The 23,154-nt window shown below is 49.8% G+C and overlaps 1 long non-coding RNA gene across 2 annotated transcripts in view; it reads left to right on the forward strand.

Annotated features, from left to right (window-relative positions):
* LOC148537779 (uncharacterized) overlaps positions 1 to 23,154 on the forward strand; it is a 96,065-nt gene that overhangs the window by 71,380 nt on the left and 1,531 nt on the right. The window contains exons 1-2 of one of the 2 annotated variants that reach the window (XR_015873307.1): positions 65 to 148; positions 14,324 to 14,388. This is a non-coding gene — a long non-coding RNA (uncharacterized LOC148537779). Of the gene's footprint in view, positions 1 to 64; positions 149 to 14,323; positions 14,389 to 23,154 lie in introns of those variants that run through there. The other variant, XR_015873309.1, reaches the window with a different exon arrangement.

Below are 23,154 nucleotides of genomic sequence, written 5' to 3' on the forward strand. Positions count from 1 at the left end.
CATGCATTCCGGGGAATCTACAGAGGAGAAGCTGTGAGGCCAGAATACAAGCTACAAGCTAGGAGACTCTCAGACCACACTCAGACCACACTCTAATTTTATCAGTCCCTCTGATAAAGTATTGTAGGACTACTGTATTGTGCTACAGGTGAGCTAGCTGGAATTAATAGTTCCAAAATAGCTATAGCCATAGGTGCACTTGTATACAGCCACCCACAGAATACACCGAAAGTTGAATTGTCCTCATATACATGATACTTAAAGGCACTTTACAAGATTGGCCACTATGGTGTGCTTGTCCCCCAACTAACCCTTGGGCCCATGTGTGATACCCCGCTAATGCAGGGTATCATTTACCTGGTTGCTGGCAGCTCTGGTAGCCATATTGTAGATTATTAGATAGATAGACAGATAGATATGAGATAGATAGATAGATAGATATGAGATAGCTAGATAGAAATATAGATAGATAGATAGATAGATAGATAGATAGATAGATAGATAGATAGATAGATAGATATGAGATAGATAGAAAGATAGATAGACAGATAGATAGATAGATATGAGATAGCTAGATAGAAATATAGATAGACAGATAGATATGAGATAGATAGATAGATAGATAGATAGATAGATAGATAGATAGATAGATAGATAGATAGATGGCATAAACGTTTGTAGAAAAACAGCTCTGCCCTTTATCTGGCCTAAATAAATAATTAAAGGTAGAAATGTTGTTGCTAACTTCGGCAATAGACAAAACTTTTCTCTAAACGTTGGAGTGCCAAACATCTTTATACCATATACTATTGATTTCTCTGCCACTCCTAATTGATGCATCTCTCTCTGGGGGCCATTTATCAAAAGGGAATTTGAGGTAAATTCCCTGAAAACACCTGTTTGATGTATGAGGGAGGGACCGCAGCAGGTATCTCCGATAGCTGCTGCTATCCCTCCATTGCTGCTGGCAGCCGCCTCCCCCATAGGTTTCTATGGGGGATGCGATGCTGCCAAATGTATCCCGATATTGGCTCCAGCAGCTAACGCCATCTGAAGATAGTGTTAGCCGCTGTAGCCTATGGGGACTTACCGCATGTCAGCCGGCGGAGGGATCTCCCAGATCCCTCCGCTGGCAATGGGTGCCGCTCATGTGCAGTCCGCGGGACTCCGCATGCGCAGCAGCCTCCGGCTACATCGCATGAACTGGCTCCTTTCGGAGCCCGTCACCCTGCATGTGCCGGATAATACATTCGGCCGCTATGATCGCATTTTGCAATGCGATCATGGGCGGTACTGCATGCCCTGATCGCATTGCAAAATGCAATCATTAATAAATGGGCCCCTCTCTCTCTCTCCTTAGAAGGTGGAAGGTTTGTATTATAATTCAGATCTGACACATATGACTACTTACATTGTATTGTATTACAGAGGGCATCCATTATTCTGTATGACCATGTATGACTGCTTTGCACACAGATAATATAAACAAAAGAAAATGAAACAAAATGGCGCTGTAAATAATTGCAAAAAAATTCAAGTTGAGAAGAGTCTGTAACATAGATGTTAGAACTACCGCCGTTACTTTGTTAGACCAAATTTGTGTCCTATTTATTCTTTAGAATTACACTAACCTTTGAAAAGTGATTACTACCCATGCTGAAGTCCTGGCAGCATCTAAGTACTGGTAAGAAAGAATACCTGGTTATGGGAAAGGTGACTGTTATAAGTGAAACATATTATTCTGGTTCTAAAGGCTCATCACATGGTTATATGTGATTCATAACATTATCATCGCCTACATTCAGAGGCGTAGCTAGGGCGGTGCTGATGGAGCTTGTGCTACAGACGCCTGCTCCGGCCAGGGTGCCACAGCAGCAGTCATCCAACAGCCGCCGGGCACTAGGTCCGTGGGACGTCTGCGCTGCCGCTCCGTCACCCCTCCGGTGCAGCGATGCCAGCACAGAGCAGGGGATCTTGGCCAGCATTCCTGGGATCATCACTAGCCAAGGCCCCCGGGGAGGACTCAGGCTGCAGCCGGACACTAAGGGGCCAGATAAGGTGGGTCACCCATGCACTAAGGCAGTCAATACCTCTGATCTCAGATGACAGACCGGAGGTGGCTGAGTGTGAACGCAGGCTCTAGCCACTGCGATCCACTAGACCACCAGGGACAATCGGTGTGGGAACCAGTGTCCCGGGGGGTTAACGATCAGCCAGGGGAGACAGCTTCCCCATTTCAAGCGGCTCCTCTCCTCAGCTCAGGGTGCCTTTTCTCTGAGGTCTGGCTTCTCTGAGCTGTTCTCCTTTTCCGGCCACCCCCCCTCTGAGGTCTCCGGCAGCCATTCTCTTCAAGTGGTGCAGTCGCAGCTCTCTCAGGACAGTGCGAGGTCTGGTCCCCCTACATACCTCTCCCTTGGTTAGTGTATGTAGCGCTATAGCCTACCAGACACTGAGTCTGTGTAGTTGATTGTAGTGTCAATTTGCAGTGTGAATTCTGCATTGTATGTGACTTATTCTAGTGCTGTCTGTGTCTTTTTTTCCTAACTGTCAGCATATATCTGTACCTATCCTCTAATTCTGCCCTAATACAGGTGTAGTTAGGGTGGTTCTTATACCTCACATATATAAAATTATATTTGTGAGGTCTGTCACATACTGTTGTGTGCTGCACTGTGCCATATTTAGGCAAAGGCTCCTGCAGCTTACCCAAGCATCAGTCAGGACCAGTGTTTCGAATATTTAGGCAGTGGGCTCCTGCAGCTTATCCAAGCATCAGTCAGGACCAGTGTTTTGCTCTCCGACTAGTATCCTATATACTCCAGATTGTATCATACCCAGTGCCATATTGTGTGTCATGAGCCCGTTCCTGCGATGTGGCCGGAGGCTGCTGCGCATGCGGAGTCCCGCGGACTGCACATGAGCGGCGCACATTGCCGGCGGAGGGATCTTGGAGATCCCTCCGATGGCTGAAATGCGGTAGGTTGCCTATAGACTACAGCGGCTAACGCTATCTTCAGATGGCATTAGCTGCTGGGGCCAATATCGGGAATGCTTCGCATTCCCGATATTGATACATTTGGCAGCATCGCATCCCCCATAGAAACCTATGGGGGAGGCGGCTGCCGGCGGCAATGGAGGGATCGCAGCAGGTATCGGAGATACCTGCTGCAGTCCCTCCTTCATACATCCGGGGGATACTTAGTATTGGAGGTAAACCTCCAAAAACAGGTGTTTTCGGGGAATTTACCTCAAATTAACTTTGATAAATGGGCCCCTTAGCTCTTATTCCTACTGTATGACACTCCCTTAGCAGGGGATTTAGGAAATTATAAAACCCATATGTGGCTGCTGCACAATTTCTTCTTATGTCAGCACTTTCAACAACAATTCATAGTGCAAATTAATGCATTAGGTTGTGCATTAAGGTCCGTGCTCAGCCAGGTTGGGAATCATGGTCATGAGCACTGCTATTTTTCTCAGAGGCTGTTGGCCCTTCAGCCAGAAGTTTTTCCATGGGTAATGGGTTTTGCCAATAATTGGGGTTTGCAAATTATTTCAGCCAGTTTATCAACTCATTTTCTGCCTGTCACTATTTTATTCCAAAGATAAGAACTAGCAACCTAGGGCCTGATTCAGAGCCGGACGCTCTGACCAGAGCACTCGCTCTGAATCAGGGCCCTCCTACCTAAAAATGGAGCTGCCTCCAGGCCGCTCGCATAGCTGTGGGTGACCCACAGCTTATGCGAGCGGCCAAAAAGATGGTCCCGATGGTCATGACCATCGCGACCATCGGTCTTGCGACGAGACCCTGCGGTAGGGTATTGCTGCAGCAAGCCCAGGAGTGCTTTTGGCTCTATCAGAGCCAAAAGCACTCCCACTGACATCACTAGTGACGTCAGTGGGGCCGGACCCAGACGGTAGACGTTCCCATGGGAACGCCACCGTCTGGGCAGCAACGCCCCCGGCACGCCCACCAAAGGGGGTGTGCTGTCACTCACCATCGACAGCACGCCCCCTTTGGTGCGAGACCCATAGCGACAGCTTGGATGTCCCAGTGATTTCTTAAACTTAATAGGTCTAAGACAGAGCTAATCGTCTTCCCACCCTCCCACATAACCTCACTTCCCACTATTTCTTTATCAATTGATGGCATAACTATCTCATCTAGTCCCAAGGTGCGCTGTCTTGGAGTTATCCTGGACTCATCCCTCTCCTTCAAACCACATATCCAGAACCTTTCGCAGTCCTGTCGTTTCCATCTCAAAAATATTTCCAAGATCAGACCCTATGTCACCCAGGATGCTACTAAAACCCTCATACACTTACTGGTCATCTCCAGATTGGACTACTGTAACCTCCTCCTATCTGGCCTCCCCAAATCCCATCTCTCTCCTCTCCAGTCTGTCCTTAATGCTGCTGCATGGCTTATCTTCCTCTCCAAATGCTCTACATCTGCCTCCCCTTTCCTACAAGCCCTCAACTGGCTCCCATTCCCTTTTAGAACCCAATTTAAGGTTCTCACGCTTGCTTACAAAGCCCTCACCCAATCTTCTCCCATTTACATCTCTGATCTCATCTCCCTTCACTCTCCTCTCCGCTCTCTTCATTCAACTAATACATGCTGCCTTTCATGCCAAATGATTACTTCTTTCCACTCCCAGCTCCAAGATTTTGCCCGCACTGCTCCCCACCTCTGGAACTCTCTCCCACTCCCCATCAGACTCTCCACCTCTTTGCAAACCTTCAAAGGGGCTCTCAAGACGCACTACATCAAAGCCTTCCAGCTATCATTCTAACTCCCTGCTACATACTCCTTCCTCCCCATCTACCCCATCTGTGTCAAACCTGTTTGTCTTCCCCTCCCTTTTAGAATGTAAGCTCTTACGAGCAGGGCCCTCTACCCTCTTGTGCTTCTCCCTACTTTAGTTTCATCTACTTCTTACTCACCACTAGGGCACCTAACACTTGGTTGCTTATGGTCTGTTGCTTATCTAGGTGTTATGGTCGCTAATGTAGCAATATATATTATCCATGTCCTGGTCCTGTATTGTATTATTCTGTAAGTCGCTTGTCAACAATTTGTTTATGTACTTTGTAAGGCACTGCGGAACACTTGTGGCGGCATATAAATAAATGATAATAATAATAATGATAATAATCATGTATCCTTCCCAGTTATCCTCCAACTGTTCTACTCTTTCCCTTAGTATGTAAGCTCTAACAGGCTAGATTCTCCTCCCTTGTGTTCTAGGCTAGAACACTCCATGTCACTAGCACTTTGCTCTCTTTTCTCCTTCCCTTCTGTGACTCTGTTTGTTTGCCCATACTTAGGGTACAGGTTCACAGGTTCACTAAATACTAAACCGGTTCCCACCCATGACTCCTGCTAGTTGACCTACCCATACCCTTGTTATCTGTACTACCCAGCTGGTGTTAATGTTTAGTACTTATACTGTACTATGTACTTTGCTATGGTTTACCACTGTGTATTATACCTGTGCTCTGATACTCTGTTAAAATGAAATGTTTCTATGATTGCTCTAACTCTTTGTGGTGCCTTAAAAATAAAAGTTAATAATTATAGTAATAATAACTTATTGTATAGTGAAACTGCTAAAAGTCAGGTTATAAAACCTTAAAAGCAGACGCTTTGTCTAGGGGGTCAATCCTATTAGCCGCGATGATCTCGCCAGTGCGAGTCAAATGGCCGCACTTTCCGGCAGCCCGGATTCGCTGAATTTTACTCGCAGCCCCATAGAGATCCTAGCATAATTCAATGAATTCAAGCTCGGAGCGGGCTGCAAAGTGTGCGAGGTGCCGGTCCGTTGCCGGCGTTTTAACGCTGTTGCAATGGCAACTCGCACCCTTTGCAGTGATTGACAGTATGCTGCCATTTGTGGGAAGGGAGGTGGCGGCGATGCCCTCCATTTCCCGAAACGGAGGCGTGTTGCCGCCGTTGCGGTGGAGGGAAGAAGGCAGGATCTCCGATGGCTGACGGAGATTTCCTGGCCTCTTCCTCTAAACTGCAGTAGCCAGCTGCGGGACCCCATGGGTCACCGCAGCCGGCCGATGTTACGTAGATTATCCGAATGCTGCGATGGGCAACGCAGCTCAGATAAGCAATGCACAGGAGGCGTGATGCCTCCTGCTGCATTACCATATCTGCAAGGGTCGCAATTGCAAAGCTGCCTGCGTGCATACATCATATATCTATAGACTGCGTGCAGCTTTGCAATTACGATCCTTGCAGAATCAGGCCCTGTGTTTGAAAATAACAGTTAGAAGCTGATTGGTTGGTACTTTATCTCTCTCCACTTTATCTCTCTCCAATGTTTGATCCATCTCCCCCTGGGTACCTTCTTGAGAAATTGGTCACTGCTCCCTGCTCAGGTTTACCTGCCAATATAGAGGTAGGAGCTGTTCTGTAAATAAGTGCTAAAACCAATCTACCAAAAATCTGCCCATTCTCCTTGTTGTGGCTTCTTAATGATCTTTTACCCCCACTTTCACAGTCCTGCAAGAATCTTTAGCTTGTTTATCCTCTCAACACACACCCTTGTATGGTAGTAAGCATCCTCATTTTTCCTTGAGTGTCTAACAATTAAATCCTCTCTATTGTATACTTACTCAGTATGTTAATGAACAATTAAATCACCTATTAACATACAAATAGTTTAGAGGCAGAGGTGTAACGTGGAGCCATGCTGCCATGCATATGGTGGAAATTCCACTTTAAGGGTCTGATTCAGTGCCACACACAATACCGATGTTCTCTGAGTTGAGCATTTTTTTTGGTACTGCAAGTGTGCGAAAATTACTAAAAATTCCTAAGGCACATGTGTTACAGAGTGTACACACAAAGGCTCTGCTGCAACTAAGACTCACTGTATCAGAAATGTTTTGGAAAAGTGCTGGGCGGTGACTGGGAGGTGGCTAAACAGATGCAAAGAGATGGTCCGTATTATGGGCTGTTATGGGAGTATCACTGAATAGTTTGCGTACACATATCAGCGTTCCCGCCAGGCTGTTTTAGCGGGGCCCGCACCCTTCCCTATTTCTAAAGGGCAGAAAGCTCCCTGCGCTCCGGCGTGGCGCCCCGCTAAAACAGCCTGTGGGTACTGTTCCCTCCTGTGGGCCGCAATGTCCCGTGGGTGGGGAAAACGGCGGTGCACCAGTCACCACCGGTGAATGGATGCTGGGCGCATGCATTCACAGTGACCGCAGCGCTTGTGGGCTGCTCGGCATGTCCGTAAGTGCCGGGCACGCCCCCAAGAGCGACGAAAAGGAATGTGTCACAAAGACACGCCCCCTTTTCATTGGCCACGCTTCCTTTTCAGAGGCGCGGCGCAGAAATGCCCTTTCTCTAGGTCCGGCGCCCTGTCTGGTGCCGGACCTAGAGTGAACACTACAGATCAGTGGCGTAACTAGGGCAGGGTGAGCGGGGTGCGTGCCCTGGGCGCCGTTGGACCGGCGTCGCGGGGGGGCGCCGCCGGCCACGGTACCGGCCCGCCCACCCTAGTTAGCCAGTGTAGCGCCGACCGCAATGAGTGCGGTCAGCGCTACACATTTACACAGGACCGGCGCTAGGCTTCCAGCGCCGGTCCTGTGCTGCACGCCTGAGCCCGTTCCCTCCCCCTGAGCGCTTGCCCAATAGCGCCAGGAGGCGGGCTCAGGCTGTGCATAACACACGCATCGCCGCCAGCACTGGCGGCGATGCGTGTGTTAAACAGCAGCCAATGAGAGTCAGATAGACTCTCATTGACTGCTGCAGCACCCACTGCAAGAGCCGGACTTCTGTCCGGCTCCTGCAGTGGGTAATGGGACTGACGTCATGACGTCTGTCCCATAATGCTGAGCGCGCCAGCCCGGGCGGGAGCGGGGTTGCGAGCAGGACCAGGACCAGAGATTCAGGTAAGTATACTGGGGGGACCTCTACTGGGGGAGGGGTGGCTACTACTGGGGGGACCTCTACTGGGGAAGGGGTGGCTACTACTGGGGGGCGCCATTGGGAGGACCTACTCTACTGGGGACTACTACTTGGGGGGGAACTACCACTGGGGGCATTATAAAAGCGGCCTACTACAAGAGGCACTGCACTCGGGGGACCACTACTGGGGGCAATAATAGGAAGGGCCACTACAGGGGGCACTGGATAGGGGGGATCACTACAGGGTGCCTGCATAAGGGGACCACTACTAGGAAAACTGCATGGGGGGGGACTACTGCTGGGGGCACTATATAAAGGGCACTGCATAGGGGGGGACTACTAACTGGGGGCACCATATAAAGGGCACTGCATAAGGGGATACCGCTACTGGGCGCACTGCATTGTGGGGACTGCTACTGGGGGCACTGCATAAGGGGGAACACTACGTGGGGCACTGCATTTGGGGGGCCACTACTGGGGGTACTGAGTAAGGGGAACTAATTGGGGGCTGTATAAGGGGGACCACTACTGGGGATACTGTATAAGGGGCACTACTATGGGCCTGCATAAGAGGGACCACAACTGCATACTGGGGGTACTGTATAAGGGGTACTACTGGGGTTAAGGTGCATATGGATAGGAATGTTCATTGTGAAAATAAAGGGGTGTGTCATGTTGACACGCCCCATTTTTAAGTGACCATGCCCATTTTTTTTTTCCGCTCGCGCCTTCGGCGCGCGCACATCTCGGGATGTTGGGGGTGGGGCTCCCTTTTCAAATTTGCCCTGGGCTTCAAATACCCTAGTTACGCCACTGCTGCAGATGCTCAATCTGTAGTGTAATTTCAGTACACTACACTACTGAAATGGAAAATCTGCACTTGCAATAAGGCTGGTGCAAGGTCCGGTGGTGCAACCGATGGTGGCATCTAAAGATGTACTAGGCGATATTACAGAATCTACAGATGCTGATTGTGGGCCACTCAGTGCTTGCACATTCATACGCATGGATGTACACCAGAGAATGGCTTTGTAGCAGCATTTGCAGAAAATTGCAGATAGGTGACCAACAAAAAAGAATAGCCACAGCCCAGGGGCGTTTCTAGAGAGGAGGGGTCCCATGTGCAGTCTCCGATACGGGCCCTCTTCTCTCCGCCCAGCAGCGCACTAAGCTGTGCGCGGCCAGCGCCGGAGTTATAGACACTGGTCACTAGAGTGTGGCCCAGAGTCTATAATTTATGCACAGGTCACCGGGAAAATGGCCGCGGCGGCAATTTTCCCTGTACTGTGCATGCGCAAATGAGGGGAAAATGGCCACCGCGGGCATTTTCCAGTGTTTTACAGCGCCGGACACCCGCGCCGACGTGGGACTCCGGAGAGGTAAGTAATATTATGGGTGCAGGGTGTGCGGTGCGGGGCCCCCTGGACCCAGGGGCCCGTGTTCCCGGCACACCCTGCACCCATTATAGATACGCCCCTGCCACAGCCCCATCTACATCTGAATCAGGCTCTTAGTGTATTATGGCTCTCCATTTATTTTGGAACTACACGTTTAAGCTCATCCTCTGGCAGGACATGCTGCGCTTTGTGGTTCCACAACACTGAAAGCCAGTCAATGATAAAATTAAAGTGTCATTGAATTAAAGCTCTCCTACCCTGCAGCTTGTACAGGTTCTCTGCTGCACCTCTGTAGCTCATCCAGAGCAGTGCAGGAAGCGGAGTCCATCTACGTGGTGAGCTTACATTACTGTACAAAGTAAGTATGCTATGCAACTGCTAGTCTGACATTTTAAGATATTATAAAAGACCCCTGTCACAAGAACTACATTTAAAAACAATTATTAATAACTATGGGGGAATAAAGAAAAAAAGACTACTGATCCTCCCTAGCCGCCACCCCTCGACAACTTTGGCACCCAGAACACGAGCTCCACCAGCTAGGCCCCTGTATACAGCAAAATCTGTTCTACAACACAGTTTATTGCATATTAGTCTAGATAACTTGTAAACAATAGGATATTATATTACATAAACATTATTATATAAAGATCTTGGATGTATGTTACTTACAACCAAATAACAATACTTCAAAACTTGTTAATGGGATACCTGGATCCACAGACTGGGAGTGAGGAGTTTGCATGTGATATTATAGCCAAGCCAAGTTTACAGTGTAACACTGACATGGAGGAGCAGAAGCCAGCAACTTCCCATGTAAGGGACTGCTTGATGCTTCTTCTTCATGTCAGTGAATGGCACTGCTTGTGGGGGCGTGGCAGAGGAATTTAAAAATCAAATAAGTGATTTGAAGAGACTCTCTTTCAGGGTTACATTTATCATTAAATATTTGCGGCTTATTCCCCCAAAACATCCATTTCTAGGGGATACTCGCAAATGTATGGTATCCTCTATGAAAGAGGGACAGAAATAGATATATCCGATGTCTGCTGCGGTCCCTCCATGTCCGCTAGCAGTGTCAACCTCCAGCGATGCTGGCAGATTTACCAAGTTCAGTAATGGGAAGCGAACTTGGTCCCCGCAGCTTACGCCATGTGAAAATAGCGTAAGCCACTGTAGTGTATGGGCTATACATCGCAATATTAACTGGGAGGGTCGCCGCGCATGTGTGGTCTGTAGACCGCGTATGTGCAGGATCCTTGGCACAGGAGTGAAGAGACCGCTGACACGGTCACTTCACCCCCAGCACATCATAGGGACGGGCTCCTTTCAAAACCCTGTTACATTCAGGCGTTATGACCGCATTGAAAATGCAATCATTAATAAATGAGCCTCATTCACTGGCCTAGGTCCACTTTATAGTAGTGCTCCCCCTAGTAACCATGGCAAAATTATTATACTATTGACCAATAGTCATGATGGTTGTTGGGGAGTGGGGACACAGAAGGGGGCCTGCTGGAAAGTGGGGACACAGAAGGGGGCCTGTTGGGGAGTGGGGACACCGAAGGGGGCCTGTCGGGGAGTGGGGACACAGAAGGGGGCCTGCTGGAAAGTGGGGACATAGAAGGGGGCCTGCTGGAAAGTGGGGACACAGAAGGGGGCCTGCTGGGGAGTGGGGACACAGAAGGGGGCCTGTTGGTGAGTGCGGACACAGAAGGGGGCCTGTTGGTGAGTGGGGACACAGAAGGGGGCCTGTTGGGGATTGGGGACACAGAAGGGGGCCTGTTGGGGAGTGGGGACACAGAAGGGGGCCTGCTGGGGAGTGGGGACACAGAAGGGGGCCTGCTGGGGACACAGAAGGGGGCATGTTGGGGAGTGGAGACACAGAAGGGGGCTTGTTGGGTAGTGGGGACACAGAAGGGGAACTGTTGGGGAGTGGGGGCACAGAAGGGGGCCTGTTGGGGAGTGGAGACACAGAAGGGGGCCTGCTGGGGACACAGAAGGGGGCCTGTTGGGGAGTGGGGACACAGAAGGGGGCCTGTTGGGGAGTGCGGACACAGAAGGGGGCCTGTTGGGGAGTGGGGACACAGAAGGGGGCTTGTTGGGGAGTGGGGACACAGAAGGGGGCCTGTTGGGGAGTGGGGGCACAGAAGGGGGCCTGTTGGGGAGTGGGGACACAGAAGGGGGCCTGCTGGGGACACAGAAGGGGGCCTGCTGGGGACACAGAAGGGGGCCTGCTGGGGAGTGGGGACACAGAAAAGGGCCTGCTGGGGATTGGGAACACAGAAGGGGGCCTGCCGGTGGAGTGGGGACATAAACAGAGTAGGCTGGGGAGTAGGGCCATAGAAAGAGGGCTGCTTAGGAGTGAGGACATAAAAGGCTGGGGAGTAGGGCCATAGAAAGAGGGCTGCTTAGGAGTGAGGACATAAAAGGCTGGGGCTGACTGGGGAGTCGGGACATAGAAGGAGGCTGCTGGGGAATGGGGCCATAAAAGGCTGGGCTTGGTGGGGAGTGAGGACATAGAAGGGGCTGGCTGAGGAGTGGGGATATGGAAAGGGGGCTACTGAGGAGTGGGGACATAAAAGGCTGGGGAGTGGGGACATAGAAGGGGGCTGCTGAGGAGTGGGGACAAACGGTTGGGGAGTGGGTATATAGAAGGGGGCTGGTTGAGGACATAGAAGGAGGGCTGCTGGCGATTAGGGACATAAAAGGCTGGAGCTGGCTGGGGAGTGGGGATATAGAAGGGGGGCTGCTGGGGAGTCGGGGCATAGAAGGGGAGCTGCTGGGGACACAGAAGGGGGGGCTGCTGGGACTTTAGAAGCTGGTCTGGCTGGGGACATAGAAGGGGTTCTGGGGAAACTGAAGCGGGGCAGGCTGGACATATAGAAGGAAGGGAGGCTGCTGGGGCTGGCTCTGGACACAGAAGTGAGGCTGCTGGATCTGGGGACACAGAAAGGGGGCTGCTGGACCTGGCTACGGACTTAAAAGGGGTGCTGCTGGGGACACAGAAGTGGGGCGGCTGGGACACAGAAGGGGGGTGGCTGGGGACACAGAAAGGGGGCAGGGGGCTGTCTGGGAACACAGAACGGGGCTGCTTGTGCTGGCTCTGGACACAAAAGGGGGGTTGCTGGGTGTGGAAACAGAAGGGGGGCTGCCTGGGGACACAGAAGGGGAACTGCTAGCAATAGGGATACAGTAGGGGAACTGCTGGGGATGGAGACACAGAAGTAGGGCTGCTGGAGCTGAGTACAGAGAAGGGGGCTGGCTGCAGGGCTGGACTTGCAGAAACACTAGGGGGGTCTGCCCTGCATTTATTACACTTATAACACCTCCGCCTCCCTTAGCTCTCCTCTTCCTCAGCAGTGTCACGTCAGGGCAGGCTGCTGTGGGTGATACTGCAGGGGCGTTAGTTTGAAGGTAAGCAGCTTGCTGGTGCTGCCCGTGGCGATGTGAGGTGAATATTGAGGGAAGTGTTAGGGCGCTGTGATGTGGTGAATAATGAAGGAAGGTGGGGTTGTGCTGTGATGTGATGAAGGGAGAGAGTGCATTGAAGTGGGGAAGTGCTGTGAGAGGAGAACATTGAAGGGGAAGGGAAAGGGTGCTGTATCCAGACCTGCCTACTGACTTTTGCCCTGTCACCCTCATCATCTGCCTCACATACTCACCCTGTCACCTACCAGACCTGTTCCCGCACACTCACTCTGTTGCTTACCATACCCGTGTCTGCATACTCACCCTATCCACCAGACCTGTATCCAGAGACTCTCTGACCCTGCCAAACACCAGACCTGTGCCGTCCACGGCTTCTGCTACTGACATGTTAGGTCAGTCGTCTTTGAGGGGGCTGGGGTGTATTATTTTTTTCCCTCTGTGTTTTATTCCTCTGGGGACAATTTTTTTTTTCCTATGGGGGCAAATGTGTTTTATTTTTTCCCGTGAGGAGTAATGTTTTTTTTTTTCCTGTAGAAGCCAATATTGTGTGTTTTTTAATATTAAAAATAGTAAAAGTATTAATTATGGATATAGGGCCTGATTCAGACCCGGACGCTATTTGCGTCCGATCGCTGGCTAAAAGCGGCCGGCTATTTAACTCATGTGCTCGCACTGCATCGCGTAAAGCCGCCAACTAAGTAATAGTGAGCGGCCGCACTATGCGCTCGCACCTGCATAAAGACGCCCCTTTGCAACTCGCAACACACGTCATCTCCGGCAGTTGTAGGATTAATCAGGAACATCGAGAGCCATCGGAGCTGCTCGCAGTGCTTGTGGTAGCCTTTTCCCACCACAACATTGCGAGCAGTTCATGCTAAAATACAACCCAGTCACGTGTGTAATGACGCTACTTTGCTAATTATGCACACCCATTAAACACCGTTCTGACGGTCAGGCATGCCTGCGTTCGCAGATCCACACCTCCGTTTTCAAGCACCTTCCCCTGTTACCACCCACAAACGGCAATATCTGTCACTCAAAATAGCGGCCCAACTGCGGGCTACGGCCGAGCACTTTCCCATCGTAATGACTGGTTCGCGCACGCGCATTGCGACTCATACGCATGCACAGATTGCGAAAAATCGCTCAATGCGAGCTCAGCATAGCGTCCGGGTCTGAATCAGGCCCATAGTTGGATGGAGGCGCTCAAAGATGTCTCACACAGGGTGCTAGTGCTGTTAGGGGGGCAGTAAGGGAATCAATGAGTGAGCTGTGAGGGGTCAGTGTTATATGGAAGGACCTGCCAGTGAGACAGCTATGAAAGGGGCAATCAGGGAGATACGCAAGGGTAATGAGACAACAATGGAGAGGGCAATCAGGGCTATATGGAGGGAGGGGCGATGACACAGCGAAGGAGGGGGCAGTAATATAGATATGGGCAGGGAGAGGGCAATGAGATAGATCCATGCACTCTAAATTATTTTGGCTGACAGTTGCAGATTCAGGGGTAGGGATCTAAATAATTTGACACTTTTAAATGCAGGTATTTATTCCCTCTCTTTTCCAGACAGGTCTGAAACTTTCCAAGATTTAGACTACTGTACCAATGGAGCTTAGACCACCAGCTTGCAGGTAGGACAAAAATTGTCTTGGCCTTGGCTATTGTATGTATTCCATGCCCTCATCGTGCTGAAAATGAGGATGTGGCTCGTGGGTATGGCATTCTCTGTGAGGCCACGCCTCTTGTTTTGAGGGCACACCCACTTCTCCAGGAAAAAACACTAATGGGTATACAATCTTGAAACCGGCTGCCTTAATACCGACAGCAGGCTTCCCGACTGTCATATTCCGGCGAGGGTGAAATGCCGGGCGTCTGGATGTAGACACCTGACATTTCCCCGACGTCGGGAGACCGGCGCCCGGCATCCCGATCGAAGGGATGCTGGGTGCCGCGAGCGGACAGCCGCGGGGGGGAGGGTTAGGTTTAGGGCACCCGGGGGGGACTTAGGGTTAGGCATCCCCCAGGCGGGTTAGTGTTAGGCTAGGGGGAGGGAGGGTTAGGCACCCCCGGGGGGACTTAGGGTTAGGCACCCCTATACAGGTGCTGGTGAATTCTGGATGTAACAGAGAAGACTTTCAGCGTAGTCGACAGGCCGGGTCAAAACCAAACGGGCAAGATGGTACCAGGGAGCAGACGTATGCAGGTCACGAAGGGTAGCCAAGGTTAGAATCAGATTACCAATGCCGTACCAGGGATCAGACTAAATCGGAGTCACGAACAAAGCCAAGATCAGGAACAGGTAGAGATATGTACAGGAACGCTGGAGTAAGGCAATGGAGCCTATATTCTGGCACCTATCTGTTGCCAGAGACTCCCTCTTATAGGGAGGAGTTCAATTCACGCCCAAACATGACTTTATATTTGGCGTACCTAGTCTTTTAAAGTTTCCTGCAGGTCGGCGCGCACACTCCTAGGAGAGCCGCGGCTGCCTGCACTTAGCAGCCGCACAGTGAGGGGTCCAGACACATAAGCAGCGGGCACCAGGGACTCCCCGCCCGCTGCCACCGGGATTCCAGTGTTCCCGGACCCGGTAGATAATAGCCGATGTCTGGCACACTGTGACAGTTACTACATATGATGTAGTTAATGTTGGTGACTGGTTCTATGTAGAATATGATGGAAAGAGTTACCCAGGTGAGATCAAGGACATCAGAGATGGTGAATACTTAGTGAGCACAATGGAGCAACCTGGCAGCAACTGGAAATGGCCATAATCACCAGATGAAATATTTTATACATCTTCACAGTTAATAAGGAAGATAAACAGACCTACATTGATTAATTTACATGAATTCTACAGGTTTGAGTAATTTGTATCAGAGCCCTTTGACTGGGGACAGAAATGTAATGTGAGTCACATTTGTATGTAACACGAGTCACATGTCAAAATTGATTATAGTTTATAGTTTGGTTAACATTCAGTTTTTTGTTTGTATGTCTATCATAAGTTTAGGGTCTTATAAGTGTATAGCATAACAATTAAATAATAATATAATATATCAGTCCCCTCAGTTCCTATGTACATTCTGTTGTAACATGAGTCACGCATATAAACAATAACATTTAACTACTAAGAGTGTACATGTTTTTCTGCTAGTAAGCATTAATTATGACTACCTACTCTATATATTATTGCCATATTTTTAAAATGTTGAATTTTTGCTTTATTTTTGTGTGTGGTGCATTTAAACATGGAATGACCTACTGTAAGGTAGACCGGACTTCCCTCTGGATGCCCTACTTGGCAATCCTTATAGCATGTGTCATTTCCCCTTTCCATTTAGAGTTCTGAGTTAGTAGGTGGCCTTGAGATTGCCATCAGGTGCACACATTCACTTGCCTGTATCTGCCTTAGTTTTTGGATCCCTTATGTTAGGGGTATAAATTGGGAAACCGGCTGCCTTAATACCGACAGCCGGCTTCCCGACTGTCATATCCCAGCGAGGGTGAAATGCCGGGTGCCTATATCTAGACGCCTGTCATTTCCCCGACGCTAGGAGACAGGCGCCCGGCATCCCGATCGAAGGGATGCCGGGCGCAGCGAGCGGACAGCGCGGGGGGGGGGGGGTTAGGTTTAGGGCACCCGGGGGGGGACTTAGGGTTAGGCACCCCCCCGGGAGTGTTAGGCTAGGGGGAGGGAGGGTTAGGCACCCCCGGGGGGACTTAGGGTTAGGCACCCCCCCGGGAGACTTATGTTTAGGCAGCGGGGAAGGGGGGGGGTTAGGGTTAGGCACTAAGAGGGGGGATTAGGGTTAGGCACTTGGGGGGGAGGTTAGGGTTAAGCACGCCTAAGGAGGGTTAGGGTTAGGGGGTTAGGTTAGTTTATACTTACTTTAGGATTTCCAGCGCTGTCGGGCTTCCGCTGCCGGGAACTCTGCTTTTGTCGGCCAGGCGCTGCCGGGAATCGAACCGCCGGCCATGCGGACGGCGGTATTTCATACCGATTCCCCCTAATGTGGTGCCCCCCTGTCAGTTTGTTCTGGATCCACCCCTGCAACCAACCAATGGAACTGTGGCACAGACAGCAAGGACACCAAAGCTATGACAATGTACAGAAGCTTTAAAGTGGTATGGCGACTGGGATGTCAATGGACAGTAATGGAACACCAGCATGTGAAAGCTGTGCGAAGGGCAAGCAAACAAATTGCACCTTTCTTAAGTTTGCATCCAGAGCACAAGTGCCATTGGAGTTAGTGCATACTGATGTGTGTGGTGAAATGGAGGTAGAATCTATTAGTGGGAAATGTTAATTCATGACACTCATTGATGATGCTACAAGGATGAAACATGTTTATTTTCTAAGAAACAAAAGCAAAGTAACAATTAAGTTCAACGTGTACAAGAGCCCTGTAGAAAACCAAACAGGTCTAAAATTGAAAGTATTAAGGGCCCGATTCAGACCCGGACGCTAAGAAGCATTTGCTCGTAGCTGCCGATGGTTCGCATTGTGCGCATGCGTATGCATCACAGTGCGCGTGCACAAACCACTGCGAAAGATCGGGAAGCGTTCGCTCGCCCAGCATAGACAGCCCACCAGAGTGAGTGACAGCAGAAGCCATTTGTGGGTAGTAACGGGCAGGCCACTAGAAACGGGGGAGCGTAGATGTGAACGCAGGCGCGCCTGACCAAAATAACGCAGTTTCAGAGGCGTGCATAATTAACAGGCAGCGTCATAGTACACATCACCTGGTTGTATTTCACACTGAAGTGATCGCAGTGCTTGAGGTAGAGTATGGTCAACCTCAAGTGCTGCGTTTGCTTTCGATGGTACCCGATGTACCGATGGTTGCATACACGTGCGCAAGTGGGAGTCTTAAGACAGGCTGATGGGTGTCTGCATACACAAAGCGATCGCACGCCAAGACATAGAGGGCGTGCTTATCCCTTGCTGTGCGTTTCGCCTGCCTTGACGTCACTTAGCCAAATTTACATTAGCTGAGAACGAGCGCACCCATCAGAATGGCCAGTAGTTCTCAAACTCGGTCCTCAGGACCCCAAACAGCTCACGTTTTCAAGTCACCCACCAGGTGCGCAGGTGTATTCATTATTCACTGACACATTTCAAAAGATCCTCAGATGGAGCTAATTATTTCACTTGTGATTCTGTACAGAGATCTGGAAAACATGGACTGTTCGGGGTCCTGAGGACCGAGTTTGAGGACCTGTGGCGTAAGCAAAAGGGCAAATCCGACAATAGCTGAAAGAACTGGAGCTATGCTGAATGATTCAAGTTTGACAAGAGATTTTGGCCCAAAGCAGTAGGAACATTTGTTTACCTCAAAGATCAATCACCTACAGTGGCAGTCAAAGACAAGACACCATTGGAGACATAGGGCTAAATGTAATAGAGTGCGAGCAGTTCGCACTCTATTACATTTAGCCCATGGACTGGTAAAAAGCCAAATATTAGTCACCTACATAGACCAATAAATCCTTATCTGTTGGGTCCATCCTTTACCACAGAGAGCACAAGGTTTTTTCTCATGTTGCATGCAATATACTCAAGGCGGATTGGGAAATGAAAGTGGCCCTGGAAAAAACCATGAAAGAGGCCCTATGTGTGCGCGCCTTCGGTGTGGCTTTGTGGCAAGGGATGTGGCTTTGTGCCAAGGGGTGTGGCCTTGTGTGAAATGCTGTGCCCGCAAGCTGGTCTCCTTGTTTTCACCATACTGTGGACATGCCCACCGCTCCGGGAGCTGATGGATATGCCCCCAGTCCCTCTCACCAGAGAATAAACACAGCATGTGAATAAGTATTTTCTTACCTATATGATTTCTTTGCAACTCTGAAAAAATTGATCCTCCCTGGACAGGCAGCGTCTTGAATCAGTATTCACTATTCATGCAGGACATCACATGGGCCGGAAGCTGTCTGTTAACGTAGGAATAAAGCCAATGTCATCAACATGCAACAGAGGTTTTCGCCAGTACCATCCCCCTGTATCTCACCAGCAACATCCCCCTGTCACTCTCCAATACCATCCACCTGGGTCTCTCCAATACATCCCACTATCCCGATGCAGCTACTCTTTGCCCCCAGGGCCATCTACTTTTTCCCCCAGCACCATCTCCTCTGTGTCAGTGTCAACCCTCTCCCCACATCACAGCATCCTCCCGCAGCACAGCAAAACTCTCTCCCCTCACAGCACTGCTCATAGCCCCCTTCATAGCCCCTCACAGCACAGCCCTCCTCATCACAGCCCATCTCATAGCACAGTCCTCCACACCACAGCCCTCCTCAGCACAATCTCCCTCATATGACAGCCCCTCACAACATAGCCTTCCTCACCACAGCCCCTCACATCACAGCCCTCCTCACCACTGCCCCCTTAACACAGCCCCCCACAACACAGCTCCCCACACCACAATCGCCCACATAGCACAGACCCTCTAACAGCACAGCCCGCTCACAGCACAGTCTCCCTCATATGACATCCCCCCTCAGAGCATAACCCCTCATTACAGCCTGTCACAGCACAGCCCCCCTAATCACAGTCCCTCATAGCACCGGCCCCCTTATCACAGCTCCTCACAGCACAGTCCCCCACATAGCAATGCCCCTCATAGCACAGCACCTTACATCACAGGCCCCCGCAGCACAGCCTCTCACAGTACAGCCCCCCAAATCACAGCCCCTCACACCAGTCCCTTTGTAGCACAGCCCCTACCACAGTCCCTTTGTAGAACAGCCCCTCACAGCACAGTCTTCCTCATATGACATCCCCCCTCAGAGCATAACCCCTCATTACAGCCCATCACAGCACAACCCCCCTCATCACAGACCCTCATAGCACAGGCCCCCTAATCACAGCTTCTCACAGCACAGTCCCCCACATAGCAATGCCCCTCATAGCACAGCACCTTACATCACAGGCCCCCGCAGCACAGCCTCTCACAGTACAGCCCCCCAAACCAAAGCCCCCCACACCAGTCCCTTTGTAGCACAGTCCCTTTGTAGCACAGCCCCTCACAGCATAGAACAGCACAGCCCCTCACACCAGTCCCTTTGTAGCACAGTCCCTCACACCACAGTCCCTTTGTAGCACAGCCCCTCACAGCATAGAACAGCACAGCCCTTCACATCACCTCGGCCCTTCACATCACAGCCTCAAGGCACAGCCTGTCTCCTGTCTGCCAGCACCTGCTGCCGGTATCTGCACAGCGGGGGACTAGCGGCAGCAGCGGGGGTTTGGCAGTGCTATACTTACCTTTACTGCCAGACACGGACCCGCTCTGCCGCCTCCAAGGTACACGGAGTCACATGCACCTTAGCTTCCTTCCTGGACTTCCTCTTCCTGCGATATAGGTGGGCCGCTCCATGAGGTGTGACAGGCAGCCGGCGGGCTGCTTGTCGTACAAGAAAGCAGTGACGGGTTCCCGCTGAAGGTAATGGCCAATCCACCCCTGAATATACTCATTTAGGACTACAACATCTAAACTTTCAGAAGACAATGTTGCAAACCGTGTCCACTAGCGGGTATAAGTACAATTTTACCCAAGCCACAATTCTCTACACTAAATATTGAGCGTACCACTTGTAGGCTGATTGTTTCACTTTTATTACACAGTGTACACTATATACATTTCTTTTCTTTCTTGGTACCCACAAAAACACTCTATGAATAAACGTTTGGAAAAGTGCTGGAACTAACAATATGAGTATGTGTGGGTGTGGGTGTCTGTTATAATAAAATTTTACTTTCATGGTGTATGTTGTGTTTTATTTCATATTGCTTTGGTTGTGGAACTACAAGTACCATCGGCCCCTTAATTCCCCACATGCTGGTATTTGTGGTTCTCCAAATACCAGCATGCGGGGAAGGCTTGCTGGTATGTATAGTTCCACAACTAAAGACAATATTTAACCACTGATTTTACACTACACACTAACACTATCAACCCGGCACCCACCGCCCTAGGGTGCCGGGGATAGCCCCGGGCTATCAGCCTAGGACTGGGGTGCCATGTAGAGGGGGACCCCTTTATTGGAGGGGTCCCTATCTCCCCAGGGATCCCTGGCCTGGGCTGACTAGCGGTCAGGGCTGAGGCATCAGTCCCCCGATAGAAAGGGTCTGTAGCTGGTTTTAAATATACGGGGAACCTCACACCATTTTTTTCTCCGTATATTAAAACCAGGTCTGGCCCTGCTGCCTGGTGCTGGTTCTTAAATTACGGTGGAACCCTACTCATTTTGTTCCCCGTAATTTTAGGAACAAGGACTGGCTGGCAAGTCTGGGGCTGGTTATGCTTTTGGGGGGGAGACCCATTGTAATTTTTTATCTAACATTTAACACTTTTTTTTACAGGTTCAATACACAAGCAGCCTTCACATATTTCACTGATATGTGCAGGCTGCTTGTTCGGGTGAGTTTTGCAGAGAGAAAACACTGCAATCTCGAGTAAGTAATCTCATCTAAACTCTCATTAAAACTCTCCTCTAAACTCGCAATTTGGTGGAAAAAAACTCGATCTGCTTCACCATCGAAAAACTCACTTTCAGCTAAACTCACTTCTTAGTAAATGTGCAAGTTTTGGTGAAATAAAGTAGAGTTTAAAAACTAAAAAACTCGTCCAAACTCGATTCTTAGTAAATTTACCCCCACTAATCTATAATTATAAAATAAAATAGAATAATCAAGGGGGTCTGATGTTCACTAAAATATATATATAATTATATATATATATTTATTGATATATTCTGTATGCAATGTATATTTATTCAGACTACAATTTGACTAGCCATATTGCAAACATTTATATTTGAACATGTAACACATACATATGTACCAACAAATACTGCATATAAAAATACACAGAACCAATTAAACAACAATAATGATCACAATATCCGCTTTTAAAAGGACTCAAGGCCTGATTCAGAGCTGGACGCTCTGTGAGAGCACTCGCTCTGAATCAGGGCATCCCTGTTTTTTTTTAAAGACGGCCTCCTGGCCGTTCGCTAAGCTGTGGGTGATCATCGCGACCATCGGGGCTTGCGATGAGACCCTTGTGGTAGGGTCTAGTTCCCGCAAGCCCCAGTGAGCTTTGGGCTCTAATAGAGCCGGAAGCTCACCCACTGACATCACTCGTGATGTCAGTGGGGCCGCCCCCAAATGGCAGGCGTTCCTTTGGGAACGCCTCCGTTTTGCCAGCCATCCCCCCTGTCCGCCTCTAAAACGGGGCAAGCTGTGAATCACAATCGACAGCTGCGCCGCTTTGGTGCGAGACCCATAGCGACGGAGCGTCCGTCGCTGGCCGGGTCTCGCGCGCAGGGGGGGACCATCGAACCGCTTGCGAGCGCTGTGCGCTCACGAGCGGGTCTGAATCAGGCCCTCACTCCATATATTCATAAGATATCGCTCCTGGTTTTAAGCCACAAATAAAATACAGATGGAAACATGAAAGCTTGTATAGTCACCACTCTCCACTAATGTTAGTAGTCAGCACTCAGTATGCTGTGCGGGATTAGGCACTCCTGAATATCTCCCGTGCTGTAAAGAGTGGTGCTGCGGTTGCACGCCGCCCCTATATCCACCTGCGGGAGTCCATCTGGGCCACAGATGCTGACACTGGAAGTGGACCCCAGTAGCCTCTATGATCTACATGGTATGGTGGATTCCCCAAGTGGATGGCAACAACAATGAAAAGTAAATGGCAGCCAGTCCCAGCGATGGCAAAGGGGCGAATGCACTATTATAACGATTGTCCAGTCGCTCCTGTATAGAGGGAGCTTTTTAAGACTCTTTTTCAGACCCCCTGATTATTCTATTTTTTTTTATAATTATAGTTTAATGGTGTCTTATCAGCGCAAGTAGACTTTTTCTCTTTGTATGTCTTTGTTACACCACATTATGTGATGGTGTAGGTGTGTATTCACAAGCACATATGTCATTTTGCTGCTACTAATTAAAAATATTTTGGTTATTTGACTGCAAGAATATATATATATATATATATATATATACATATATACATATATCTTTCTTTTATTCATTAGCGCCTAGTCTCTTGTATTTGTAATTTATATACAAAGCAAAATACTTTAGTAGAGTGGACCAGTGTGAATCTCCTACCATTAACGTTTTGTCGGTATATACTTCTGAACTTGTACCTGGGATCCATCTCTGGGCCTGCTTCAGGGATGTACGAGTGCACATCTCCTCTGGTTTGATATCTGCACATTCACATATAACGCACTGTGTATATGCAGATCTCATTCTGCAACATTGCTCGCAGAGCCCTGGATGCCTCAGCCCGATTGACAGGCTGTGGCCATTTGAGAGTGGGGTTTGGGCAGTGACAAGGAGCATTTGACAAAACGGGGATGTGTCAGCCCCG

Source organism: Taudactylus pleione, unplaced genomic scaffold (genome assembly GCF_031769625.1).
Source record: "Taudactylus pleione unplaced genomic scaffold, aTauple2 ptg000044l, whole genome shotgun sequence".
NCBI lineage: Eukaryota > Metazoa > Chordata > Amphibia > Anura > Myobatrachidae > Taudactylus > Taudactylus pleione.